The 13490-nt window shown below is 39.1% G+C and overlaps 1 protein-coding gene across 3 annotated transcripts in view; it reads left to right on the forward strand.

The window, feature by feature from the left end:
- RNF182 (ring finger protein 182) overlaps positions 1-13490 on the forward strand; it is a 113657-nt gene that overhangs the window by 70965 nt on the left and 29202 nt on the right. The window contains exon 1 of one of the 3 annotated variants that reach the window (XR_011529616.1): positions 5981-6086. The exons of the other annotated variants lie outside the window; for them this stretch is intronic. The gene's annotated coding sequence lies outside the window, so the exon portion shown is untranslated. Of the gene's footprint in view, positions 1-5980; positions 6087-13490 lie in introns of those variants that run through there. 3 annotated transcript variants of the gene reach the window in all.

A 13490-nucleotide genomic window follows, 5' to 3' on the forward strand; every position in this document is an offset into this window, starting at 1 on the left:
AGAAACTGTTTTGTCCATGTTGTTCTGAAATCTCATGGTGAAAAACTTATATGGCCTTTTTCCATTTATTGCTATAGGTGTTCACAAAAGTAGGCCCTTTCCATATGGAAATTCATTCCCTCGGTTCTAGAAATGCTCTTGTATTATTTTTTACAAAATATTTTCCCCTCCATTTTTTCTCTTCTAGTTTCTGGAACTCCTGCTGCTCAGCTTTTGAACCTTCTTGATTGATCTTCTGATTTTCTTGTCCTTTCTCTCTTATTTCTCATCTCTTTCATTTTTGATCTAATTCTGAGAATTTTCCTCAATTTTATCTACAACCCTTCTCTTTAATTTTATAATATTGGCCATCATTTTTAATTTCTTTTAGATTGCTTTCTTGTTCTCTGTTTCTTTTTTAAAAGTGAAATCCTTGTCTCATTTCATGAACATAGTATCTTCTCTTGCCTTAGTGAGCATATTAAGTTTAGAGTTTTTACGCGTTCTTTTGCTTCCTGTATTGTCTGTCTCCTCCAAGTTAATTTTGTCAGTTGATTTTGGTCTCCATCTTTCATGGAGCATCATCCCTCAACTATCTGATCTGTAGCTGTCTTTTCAGTTTAGTGAGGAGCTAAACAAGCCATTTGGAAACTGTATGCATGGCTGGGGCTTGTCAGCTGATGGGCCTCTGGGGGAGGCGCTCCTGTTTTCTTGGCGGATGGTCAATTCTCACTCTATCTAGGTCTTTCCTTTAAGTTGATGAGTTTCTCCACAGAGGAAATCCTGGCTGCCAGGAAGCTGAGCAAGGGGAGGAGGATGTCAGACTCCCTTTTCAATATATAGCTTGTCATTCAAACCCATAGCCAACATCATACTCAATGGGCAAAAACTGAACCCCATCCCCCTGAAAACAGGAATGAGACAAGGATGCCCTCTATCACCACTCTTATTTAACATAGTACTGGAGGTCCTGGCCAGAGCAATCAGGCAAGAAAAAGGAATAAAAGGAATCCAAATAGGGAGGGAAGAAGTGAAACTCTCGCTGTTTGCAGACGACATGATCTTATATATAGAAAACCCCAAAGAATCCATTGGAAAACTGTTAGAAGTAATCAACAACTACAGCAAAGTTGCAGGGTATAAAATGAATTTGCATAAATCAGTAGCATTTCTATACTCCAGTAATGAACCAACAGAAAAAGAACTCAAGAACACAATACCATTCACAATCACAACAAAAAGAATAAAATACCTTGGGGTAAATTTAACTAAGGAAGTGAAGGACCTATATTATGAAAATTACAAGGCCTTTCTGAGAGAATTGGATGACGACATAAGGAGATGGAAAGACATTCCATGTACATGGATTGGAAGAATAAACATAGTTAAAATATCCGTTCTACCTAAAGCAATCTACAGATTCAACGCCATGCCAATCAGAATCCCAATGACATTCTTTACAGAATTAGGACAAAGAATCCTAAAATTCATATGGGGCAACAAAAAACCCCAAATTTCTAAAGCAATCCTGAGAAAAAAGAACAAAACGGGAGGCATCACAATCCCTGACTTCAAAACATACTACAAAGCTACAGTAATCAAAACAGCATGGTACTGGTACAAAAACAGGTGCACAGATCAATGGAACAGAATTGAAAGCCCAGAAATAAAACCACACATCTATGGACAGCTTATCTTTGACAAAGGAGCTGAGGGCATACAATGGAGAGAAGAAAGTCTTTTCAACAAATGGTGCTGGGAAAACTGGAAAGCCACATGTAAAAGAATGAAAATTGACCATTCTTTTTCACCATTCACCAAAATAAACTCAAAATGGATTAAAGACCTAAAGGTGAGACCTGAAACCATAAGGCTTCTGGAAGAAAACGTAGGCAGTACACTCTTTGACATCAGTATTAAAAGGATCTTTTCGGACACCATGCCTTCTCAGAGAAGGGAAACAATAGAAAGAATAAACAAATGGGACTTCATCAGATTAAAGAGCTTCTTCAAGGCAAATGAAAACAGGATTGAAACAAAAAAACAACCCACTAACTGGGAAAAAATATTTGCAAGTCATATGTCTGACAAAGGCTTAATATCCATAATATATAAAGAACTCTCGCAACTCAACAACAAAACATCAAATAACCCAATCAAAAAATGGGCTGGAGACATGAACAGACATTTCTCCAAAGAAGATATACTGATGGCCAATAGGCACATGAAAAGATGCTCATCATCACTGATCATCAGGGAAATGCAAATCAAAACTACACTAAGATATCACCTTACACCCGTTAGAATGACAAAAATATCTAAAACTAATAGCAACAAATGTTGGAGAGGTTGCGGAGAAAAAGGAACGCTCATACACTGCTGGTGGGAATGCAAACTGGTGCAGCCACTATGGAAAACAGTATGGAGATTCCTCAAAAAATTAAAAATAGAACTACCATACGATCCAGCCATCCCACCACTGGGTATTTATCCAAAGAGCTTGAAGTCAGCAATCCCAAAAGTCCTATGCACCTCAATGTTTAGTGCAGCACTGTTTACAATAGCCAAGACGTGGAAGCAACCTGAGTGTCCAGCAACAGACGAATGGATAAAGAAGATGTGGTACATATATACAATGGAATACTACTCAGCTGCAAAACAGAACAAAATCATTCCATTTGCAATAACATGGATGGACCTTGAGAGAATTATGTTAAGTGAAATAAGCCAGCGAGAGAAAGATAATCTGTGTATGACTCCACTCATATGAGGAATTTAAAATTATGGACTAAGAACAGTTTAGTGGATACCAGGGGAAAGGTGGGGTGGGGGGTGGGCACAAAGGGTGAAGTGGTGCACCTACAACATGACTGACAAACATTAATATACACTTGAAATTTCACAAGATTGTAACCTATCAATAACTCAATAAAAAAATAAAAATAAAAAAATAAAAAGACCAACACCCAATAGAAAAAGAAATAAAGATGGTTAAAATATATGAGAATATATTGCAATAAAATGTGCAAATTAAATAATGTGCAAAAAAAAAAATATAGCTTGTCATTTAATACCTCTGTTTTCAGTAGGACTCTTCACCTCCCCCCTCAGGTGCTCCTGGTGTCTCTGGGGACAGTCCTTCTCTGATGCAACCCTTCTAGAAGGAAAGCCTCGGTCTTCCAGGGGACGAGGGAGGAGAGAGGATCAGGGAGGCTATGTCCTCTGTGCCGACTCTCATCCACTCTGTACCCCATCTTCAGAGGCCTCTGGTGCCTCTAATTCTTGAGCTTCTCCAAGGTTCTGCTGCGTGAATTAACTTGCTTCTTTTTGCCATCCCTTCTTCTTGCTGCCTCTGCTTTTGCTCGTACTGCAGGCTTATGGGCAGCTTTTGGTAAACTGTATGCTGACTATATTTATTAGGCGTGGTGATTCCAAAGGACCTCCCATGGGTTCCAGAAATTTTAGAACTTTTTCTCATAGTGTGGTTGAAGTATATACACAACACAATGAAGCTTAAAAAAATTCAAGAAGCATGTGCAGTGCCATGTGCTAATCCACCTGAAGCATGGATGGGTCACTTGGAGTTCAGAATTGCGGGAGAGACACCCATCTGAGTAGCAATCTCACCAAAGAGAAAGATTCTCTATCAATGGGTGTTGCTATTATCCCACTACATTAGGGTGTGAAAAATGTGCAGGGCAGCCTGCTGGATTTTTTGAAAGCCTACTCTTTCCTGTATTTAATGCAGAGATGGAAAAATGGTTACTGCTTTAGAAATTATTTTTAATAGAATTTGAATAGCCACGAGCAGAAATCATTTTCTTTTTTAACTTAAGTCTAATAAACATGCTTTGGCCCTAGGGGTATGAAATAACTCGCTAGCAGAAACAAGACATATACTTGCAATGATTAATGACCTCATAATCTGAAAATCTCAGATCATCAAAGCCAGTATTTTTCTTTTAAAAGGTTTGCCGTGGCCAAGTTATTCATCAAAATCTATTTTGCAAGATGCTGACATTGTTCTAATGTGAAATTCAGAAATAATTAAGCATTTGTAAGGCATCATTTGTTTTTAATTATGCAGGTAAATGTGAGACTGGAGTCTGTTGTCTGGAAAAGTATCTGACTTTGGTACATCAGCCAATTACTCGTTAACATTGGGCTGCAAAATTATAACATGCTATACGTTAAGCAGTACTAAAACTGAGGGGATGTACTCTGTTGAGCCATATAGTCGTTTCCTGCACTTTTTAAGTTATATTGTGCTTATGAAATAGAGCCCTAAGGAATCTGAGGCCCTGTTCCCTCTTGCTGTGGCATACAGTTGTGGAAGCCCAGCAGCGACACTCCTGTCTAGGATTTCCTGAGTGCTTACCGTGTGCCACACTCTGGGCGAATTGCCTTAAGGGCCTTATCTCAGTCAAATTCAGGATGCTACCAGGTGAAAAATAAAAGTTTTCTTTTCCCAAACCCAGCTCTACTCCCTACAAGTGTTTTTTTTTAACTATTTAAAAAAAATTGTTTTAAGTGTAGCTACTTTATATAGTGCTTCTCGATTCCCGTCTCGAAGAGGAGAAGTATTTAACCCACGTTACCGCCCACTGGCTCTTCTCTCCAGTTTTGTTAGTTATGCTGTTTGTAATTTTTCTGTTGATTGTGCTTGTAATTTAAATAACGCTTCAACCTCCAGCCTTATTTTTCCACGACTGGCTGTGTCTCTGAGCTCCCTAAACTCTGGTTCTTAGATGTCACCTTTTGTGTTGCTTTGGGATAGAGGCTCTGAGAGAGGCCTAAGGCCATGCTTCCGAGCAGCATGAAGTAAACATGTCTCAAGTCAACTTTTTATTTTAGAAAACTTTAGATTTACAGAAAAATTTAGATGATAGTAGGGAGAGTATCCAAATATTCCACCTCCAGTTTCCCCTCTTATTAATATCTAATGTTAATATGGTGCACTGGTTATAATTAATGAACCAGTATTGATAGATTATTATTAACTAAAGTCTCTATTTTATTTGGACTTCCTTAGTTTTGCCCTCCTGTCCTTTTTCTGCTCCAGGACTCCCTCCATCCAGGATACCCCGTTATGTTTAGTCGCCATATCTCCATCGGTGCCTGTTGGCTCTGGCAGTTTCTCAGACTGTCCTTGTTTTCGATGACCTTGACAGTCTTACGAGTTTTAGGTATTTTGTACAATGTCCCTCATCTGGGATTTGTGTGATGTTTTTCTCATCATTAGACTGGGTTATTGATTTTGGGGAGGAAGCCCACGGAGGTAAAGTGCCATTTCATCACTTCATATCATGGTACCTTCTGTCAACATGACTTAGCATGGTTGATATTAATAGAATTTGAATAGCCACGAGCAGAAATCATTTTCTTTTTTAACTTAAGTCTAATAAACACGCGCTGGCCCTAGGGGTATGAAATAACTCTCTAGGAGAAACAAGACATACACTTGCAATGATTAATGATCACCTGGGTAAGGCAGTGTTTGTCAGATTCCTCTGCTGTCAAATTACTCTCCCCACCACCACCCCTCCTCCGCCCCTTCCATATTGTTCTCTTTGGAAGGAAGCTGTTATGGGCAGCCCACACTTAAGGAGCGGAGAATTTTGCTCTATCTTCTTCAGGGTGGACTATCTACGTCAATTATTTGGAATTTTTCTCTCTGGGAAATTTCTCTTCTCTCTCCTTTATTTATTTATTCAATAATTTATTTCAGTATGGACTCATAGACATGTATTTTATACTTTGGATTATAATCCAATGCTACTTCATTTATTTTGTTGCTCAAATTGCTCCATCTTTGGCCATTGGGGATTCTCTCAGTTGGCCCCTATTTCCCTTTGATATACATTGTGGAGTTTTGTTTTGTTTTGGTTTTTGAGCACTTCCTTGCCTTCTGGCGCTACAAGATGTTCCAGGCTTATCTTGTGTATTTCCTGCCCCAGTCCTAAAATCAGCCATTCTCCAGACAGCCCTGCTTTCTTTTATTGGAGACTGGTATTAGAATCCAAGCTTCAGGCACTAAGTATGCTGTTGCACCTCGAGTGTTGTTGCTTCTGTTGTCGTCTCTCAGCTGACACAGCGAGGAAATATATGTAGGTATACTAACCTTTGTGTGTACACAAATCTATAAATATTTCTATATGTAACAATCTGTATATTAAATTAAACCTGAGTTCATACTGTTGTCTCCAACTCTAATCCATTACCACATGGATCATTCTAGCCCCCTCCCTTTGCTTTTCTGTAAAATCCTTCTCTAACAGTGAGAAATTGGCTGATATCATCCACCATCCATTTATTTAATTGTTCATTTCCTGTGTATATGTTTAACAGCATCAGAATTGTTAACCCATATCCCCATGGGATACAACTTTATCAACTAGAGTACAGGGCTTTTGTACAGTTCCTTTTGCCTTTGTTCTTACAGATTCCATTAATTTCCTAAGTTATTTATGTCAACACCTTTCCCCCCTGCCTTTTTGAGTGAGGTTGTATCAGACATTTATAATACAATTATGTTATTTAGTCACATTCTGAATTCCATTCTGGGATCCCACAATGCCCTAAATGATTTTTTAATTTGTATACGTAAGGTTCACTCTTTGTGCTGTAAAGTTGTATGAATTTTGACAAATACATAATGTCGTGTACCCACCATTATGGTATCGCACAAAATAGTTTTGCCACCCTAAAATGTCCCCATGGCTTCACCTATTCAACTCTTCCCCTCCCCTCCAGAGTCCTGGCAACCACTGATCTTTTTACCATCTCTATAATTTTGCCTTTTCCAGATTGTAATATAATTAGAATCATATAGTATGTACTCTTTTCAGACTGGCTTTTTTCACTCAGCAATATGCGTTTAAGATTCATCTGTGTCTTGAAAGCTCATTTCCTTTTCTTGCTGAATAACATACCATTGCATGAATACATCACATTTTGTTTATCCATTCACCTATTGAGGGACATCTTGGTTGCTTCCAGTTGTTGGTGATTATGAATAAAGGTGCCATGAAGAGTCACATGGAGGTTTTTGTGTGGACATAAGTTTTCAAATCAGTTGGGTAAATGTCTAGGAATATGATTGCCAGATCGTATAGTAAGACTACGTTTGGCATTGTAAAAAACTGTCAAACTGTCTTCCAAAGTGGCTGTACCATTTTGCATTCCCACCTGCAATGAACGAGAGTTCCTGTTTCTCTGCATCCTCACTATCAATTGGTATTATCAGTGTTTTGGATTTGGGCCATTCTAATAGGTGTGTAGTGGTATCTTGTTGTTTTACTTTGTAATTCCCTAATGATAAATAATGTTGAACATTTTTTCATATACTTATTACCATTTATATATTTCCTTTGGTGAGGTATCTGTTCCTATATTTTGCCTATTTTAAAGTTAGGTAGTTTTCTTATTGTTGAGGTTTAATTCTTTGTATATTTTTGATACATGCCCTTTATCAGATATGTATTTTGCAGTTCTTTTCTCTCAGACTGTGGCTTGTCTTTTCATGTTTTTAACAGTGTCTTTTTCAGAGCAGAAGTTTTTAATTTTAGTAAAGTCCAATTTATCAATTTTTTCTTTCATGGATTGTGATTTTGGTGTTGTATCTAAAAATTTGTTACCAAACCCAAGATCACCTAGATGTTTCTCCTTTGTTTTCTTTAAGAAGTTTCATAGTTTTGTGTTTTACATTTAGATCTATGATCCCTTTTAAGTTAACTTTTGTTAAAAGCTTAAGATCTATGCACAGGTCTATTTTTTTGTGTATGGATATCCATTTATTCCAGAACCGTTTGTTGACGCCTGACCTTTCTCCACTGAATTGCTTTTGCTCCTTTGTCAGAGATGAGCTGACTCTATTTGTGGTTCTCCATTTCTGGGAGAAAGCATTCAGTATTTCAAGATGAGGTATGATGCTATGTGGGCTTGTGTAGATGCTCTCCGTCAAGTTAAAGGTATTCCCTTCTTTCCTAGTTTACTGAGAGGTTTTATCATGAATGGGTGTTGGATTTTGTCAAATGCTTTTTCTGAATTGATTGATATGACCATATGATTTTTCTTCCTTTGCCCATTTTTTTTAGTGGATTACACTGATTAATTTTTCAAATGTTGAACCAGCCTTGCATATTTGGAATAAATCCCACTTGGTCATGGTGCATAATTTTTATGTGTTGTTCTATTTGATCTGCTAATGTTTTGTTGAGGGTTTTTGCATCTATGTTCATGAGAGATATTGGCCTGTAGTTTTTCTTTCTTATGATGTCTTTATCTGGTTTTGGTATTACATTAATGCTGGCCTCGTAGAATAAGTTAGGGAGTATTCCCTCTGCTTCTGTTTTTGGAATCGATTGTGGAGAATTGGTGTAATTTCTTATAGGTTTTTAGTGTGAGGATATATGTTAATCTGGCTAACATTGATAATTAAAAGGAGTATATATACTCTCTCTATAGGGAGTATATACATATATATATACTATATATGGTATTAAAAGCTGCAAAATGCAAACCTTCAAGGACTTCCCATAATCAATAAAATTGATTTTGAATTCTTTAGCCTGGCAGTCAAAGGCCTCCCTATTATTGTCTTCAACCTAACTTTTCAGGCTTCTCTTCAAATAATAATTATGTTATCATTTACTGCACACCTGCTATTTACAAGTGTTTAACACAATAACACTGCAAGGTATATATAGGTATCTCCATTTTACAGATGTGAGCTCTAGATACAGAGAAGTGGATTAACTTGTCATGGTCACATGGCTAGTCAACGACTAAGCCAGAATTGGACCCAAGGTCTGTCTGGTTCTGAATCCCATGCTTTTTCTCACTAGACCTCAATGTTTACGTCCTTTATCAAGCCCTCTAGTCCAGCCCAGTCAAATTTATCTGTTCATCGTCCCCTAAAAATGCTCATAGCTGTTGCTGTCCTCCTTGGAATGCCTGGTCCACCTGTATCAGTAATGAAATAACCAACTAAAGTATTTTAAATAACAAAGGCATAGTTGTCTCATATAACAGAAAATTTGGAGATGAGCAGTCCCAGGGTTGACTGAATTGCTCTGCAGTGTCGTCAGTGACCCAGACTTGTTCATCCTTGTATTCTGCTCTCCTCATTGTCTTGGTGATGTCACCTATAATGTTCACTGGAAGGCTAGTTCAGCTTTCACAATCATGTCTTCATAGGACAGGAATCCAAGCAGAAAGAAAGGGAGTGGGGCAAAAGGCCAGAAAATATGTCCCAGAACTTGAGTGGGCACAACTGGACCCTAACCCTGTCCCTGGATCCGTCAATTGCAAAGACAGCAGGATTGCTCTACGACATGATTTATTTCCCAGCAGTGGACACATTTCTTGCTGTCCCATCAAAATCAGGGATGTGGAAGCAATGAGGGAGGAGAGAATGCCTCGGGAGGCCACCCGTGGGGCCTGCCAGGCTATCCATCCTTTGGTGTCCAGATCAATGACCATTCCCTGCCCCTGCGGTCTCCTCACCGCACCAAGCAGCATGGTCTCTCCTTCCACAGAATTCTCACTGGTACTCTCTCTACGTGTGATTAGCTTTAAGTTGTTTACTGTCTTATAAGTTATCTTTTCAAGCCTGTATCTTTCCTTCAAAAATATCTTACAAGTGTCTTGTCAATAGAGGGTAGGTCTTATACATTGCTTCAGCTCCCACATGTCTCATGTATGATGGATACACACTAAACATTTGTTTGAAGCACGGATGTGGTCTGCTCAGCAAAATCACATGGTAGGCTACATACTTAAAGTCCTTTCTCTCTTGATATTGAGACGTCTCATCTTCCCTCTTCTCACATCCATAAAAGAAGGATTTGAGAAAATAAGTCGTTTTGAAAATGATGAATATATAAAATTGTTTTTTTGTGTGTGTGTATGAGGAAGATTGGCCCTGAGCTAACATCCGTTGCCAATCCTCCTCTTTTTGCTTGAGGAAGATGGTCACTGACCTAACATCTGTGCCAGTCTTCCTTTACTTTGTATATGGGATGCTGCTACAGCATGGTTTGATGAGTGGTGTATATGTCCGTGACCGGGATCCGAATCCATGGACCCGGGGCTGCCAAAGCAGAGCGCAAACTTAACCACTATGCCACTGGGCCAGCCCCATAAAATTGTTTTTGTAATTCATGACATACAGAATGAGTAACAGTAGACCTTTAAAACAGACTCCAATCTTCTGAAGTCAAGAGGCATCTAATTCACGAGCAAGGTAGTTTAAAAGACTGGCTTTATAATGCGGCATCTTTCCCTCTATTGTAAAAAATGAAAAAGAAAGCATTTTCCATTCATCGTTTTGATAGTGTTATTTTACACATTGAGATAATAATACCAGTTAAGAAGAAATGTTGGGAATCCAACAGACCAAGTCGTTGGCTGAAGGGCTGTATTTTGGGTGTAAACATGCAATTGTGGCTTTTCACAATTCTGAGCACGCACTTAAATAAGATAGGCTGAGAAAGCAGCAGGTTTATAGCTGTTTCGCAATGTAGTCAGTGGGCTGGAGGAGAAGAGAGGAAGTCTGGGGCACAGGGCGGGGGAGGGTGTTAAGATGCTCAGCCCACTCCCGGGATCTGAGAAATCTGCTTGGTGTTCATTTCTCATAAGATGATCCAGGACAATAACTAATTTTTCCTTCCATAAAATACATCAGAATTTTATTCATCCATCTCAAGGAGAAAAATCCCTTTTTACTGCTATGAATCAGATACTGTGCTGGGTAATATATACACATCATTCTTATTTAGTTCTTCTAGCAATCCAACAACATAGGTGTTATCATCCCCATTGTGCCGATGGAGAAGTTGATGGCGCAGTTGCCCGAGGTTAGAAGCCGGTGGCAGACCTGCCGTTCTTGCCCACAGATTCTAAAACCTGAGTTTTCCTGCCGTTTCTCCTGAGGCAGCAGTTCTTCTCCTCAGCCGCACGTTAAAATCACGTGGAACCTGTAGACACTGTTCCCACCCAGGCCACTCCCAGATCAGTGTAATCAGAATCTGTAGGGCTGGGCCCAGGGACCCAGTGATTCCAGTGTGTAGCCACATTTGAAAATCACTGTCTTACGAGGCTAGCCTATGCAAAAGAGATACAGAAATGTTAGAATTAGGATTTATTCATTTTAAATTTATTAACGTAAATGTGGAGTTGTGAATAAAACACTGATCTGGGCTTCATCTTGCCATTTGTTCATTATGAGACCTTGGGAAGTCATAAATGAAAAAAACAAGAAAAAGAAATGTTCCGTCAATGGGAGAGTACAGAGAACAGTGTAGTGAACATCTGTGAACCCACCCCCACTCTGTCCAAGCTCAATCTAGTCTATAGTTGTGCTATATGAGTTTCAGTTTTTCCTAGGAATTCAAGCAATACATATGCATTAGAAGCCTGTGTTCCTGACCCCATTAGCCTCTCTCTCCAGTTGTGTTTCTCATTCCCATGCAGTTTCATGCTCTTCCTGAACCCTATATATGCATGTGTCTATTAAAGTGTACATGTTTTCATGCTTTGTATAAATGACACACATACCACACAGCCTTCTGTGGCTTGATTGTTTTTGTTGTTGTTTAATGTTGTGCTTTTGAGATTTATACATGTTGACACAAGTGGCTGTGTAGCATTGCATTGTATGTACCACAAATTACTTATCTACTCTGCTGATGATGGGTATTTAAATAGTTTCTACTAGTTTGCCATTAAAAACAAGCCTGGCAAAGAATGTTCTTGATTATACGTCTCCTTGTGCAAACATGCAGGAGTTCCTAGGAAATAGACTGAAAAGAAGGATTATTATTGGATTGAAAGGCATGTCTTCAACTTCGCTAGATTTGGCTAAATTGCTCTTGAATGTAGTTTTTTTTTATGTCCTTGACAATTCTAAGTATTATCAAATTTTTAATTTTTCCCAAACTGATTGGTGTGGAATGGTTTAAATTGCTTTGATGTGCATTCCTCCAATTAGTGAATGATTTCAGCCGTTTATCCATATGTTTATCATCTTTTCATATCTTTTGCCCATTTTTCTTTGGGCTTGTTTGTCTTTTCTTTATTGATCTTTAGGGTATTTTTATGTATGTTCTACACTAATCTTTCCTCAGTTATACACACTGCAAGTATCTTTTCCAGTTTGTGGCTTATCTGTTCAATTTATGGTACTTACTGGCAAACAGAAGACTTGAAATTGGATGCAAATACATTGATCTTTTCCTTTATGGTTTATGATTTTAAAAAACATTTTAAGGAAGTCTTTCCATACTCTGAGGTCATAAAAACATCTGCCTGTGTCCTTTTCTAAAAATTTTAGTCTCCATATCTAGGTCTCAATCCCCTGGAGTTTAATTTTTGGTTTATTTTTGTATGAGTTAGGATAGGCTAGGTTATACTGAAGAAACAACCCCAAATCTCGGACATTTAACCCCAAGTTTATGTCTCGTTTACACTGTTGTTCACTGTGGGTGTGCAGCATCTCTGCTCACTACAGTCCCTCAGGGGCACAGGCTGATGGTGGCTCATGCAGGGGCACCCAGGAGCCCTGAAGCAAGGAGGGGAATGTGGAGAGTCACACAGTGGCACTTAGGGCTGTGCTGGAAGGTGACGCATATGTCTTCTGATCACATTTCAGTGGCCAAAGCAAGTCATATGACCGTGTCTAACTTCAGAGGAGACAGGGAAATGCAACTCCAATTTGGGCCCAGAAGGAGAAGAGAACTGGTGTATATGGTGAATGAGATTAAATTTTTATTGGAATATTCGATTCTCTCAACATCACTTTTGGGAGAGCCCATGCTTTCCTGATTGAATTGTAATGCCACCTCTGTCACATACCAAGTTTTCACATTGGCGTGAGTTTGTTTCTGGCTTTCTCTTGGGGGTCCTTGTTCGACTTGCTCAGTTCTGCCATCGTACCACATTGCTTCAATCACGACAGCTCTACACTGCTATTAATCTGATATCCTGCAGTGAAGGACCCCTAAGCTTGGTCGTCACCTTTAAAATGGTCACGGCTAGTCCCCATCCTTTACTTTTCCTATGAATTTCTAAATCAGTTTGTCAAATTTTATGAAATCCCTCCTAGGATTTTGCCTAGTGTTCCACAGCAAGCAAGTACTGGTGTCAGAATATGAACCCGAGTCTCTCTAATTCCCACATGAAAAAGAAATAGATATGTCAGCCTGTGAAGTGCCAGCAAGTGAAGACAGAGTAATTGTCTTGTTTTCTCCCCAAGCTCCTTCAGGGCATTGGGTCTTATTTTTGTAGCTTCTACAGCGCCTAGCATGGCGCTTGCCAGGAGTTAACACCACTCAAGCGAACATTTGTTGAATTTGACTGAATGTGAATGTGTGAGACAAATGCAGCCAGAAAGGGGCTTGGAACCTCCTTAATAGGCCTGGAGGGTGAAAATACAGAATCTGCTCCTACAATGAGATGGCTTCATCTCACCACTGGATCTTGGAGGGGCGCCGCATCACAGAGTAGCCACA

Source organism: Equus przewalskii, chromosome 19 (assembly GCF_037783145.1).
Source record: "Equus przewalskii isolate Varuska chromosome 19, EquPr2, whole genome shotgun sequence".
In the NCBI taxonomy this organism is placed as follows: domain Eukaryota; kingdom Metazoa; phylum Chordata; class Mammalia; order Perissodactyla; family Equidae; genus Equus; species Equus przewalskii.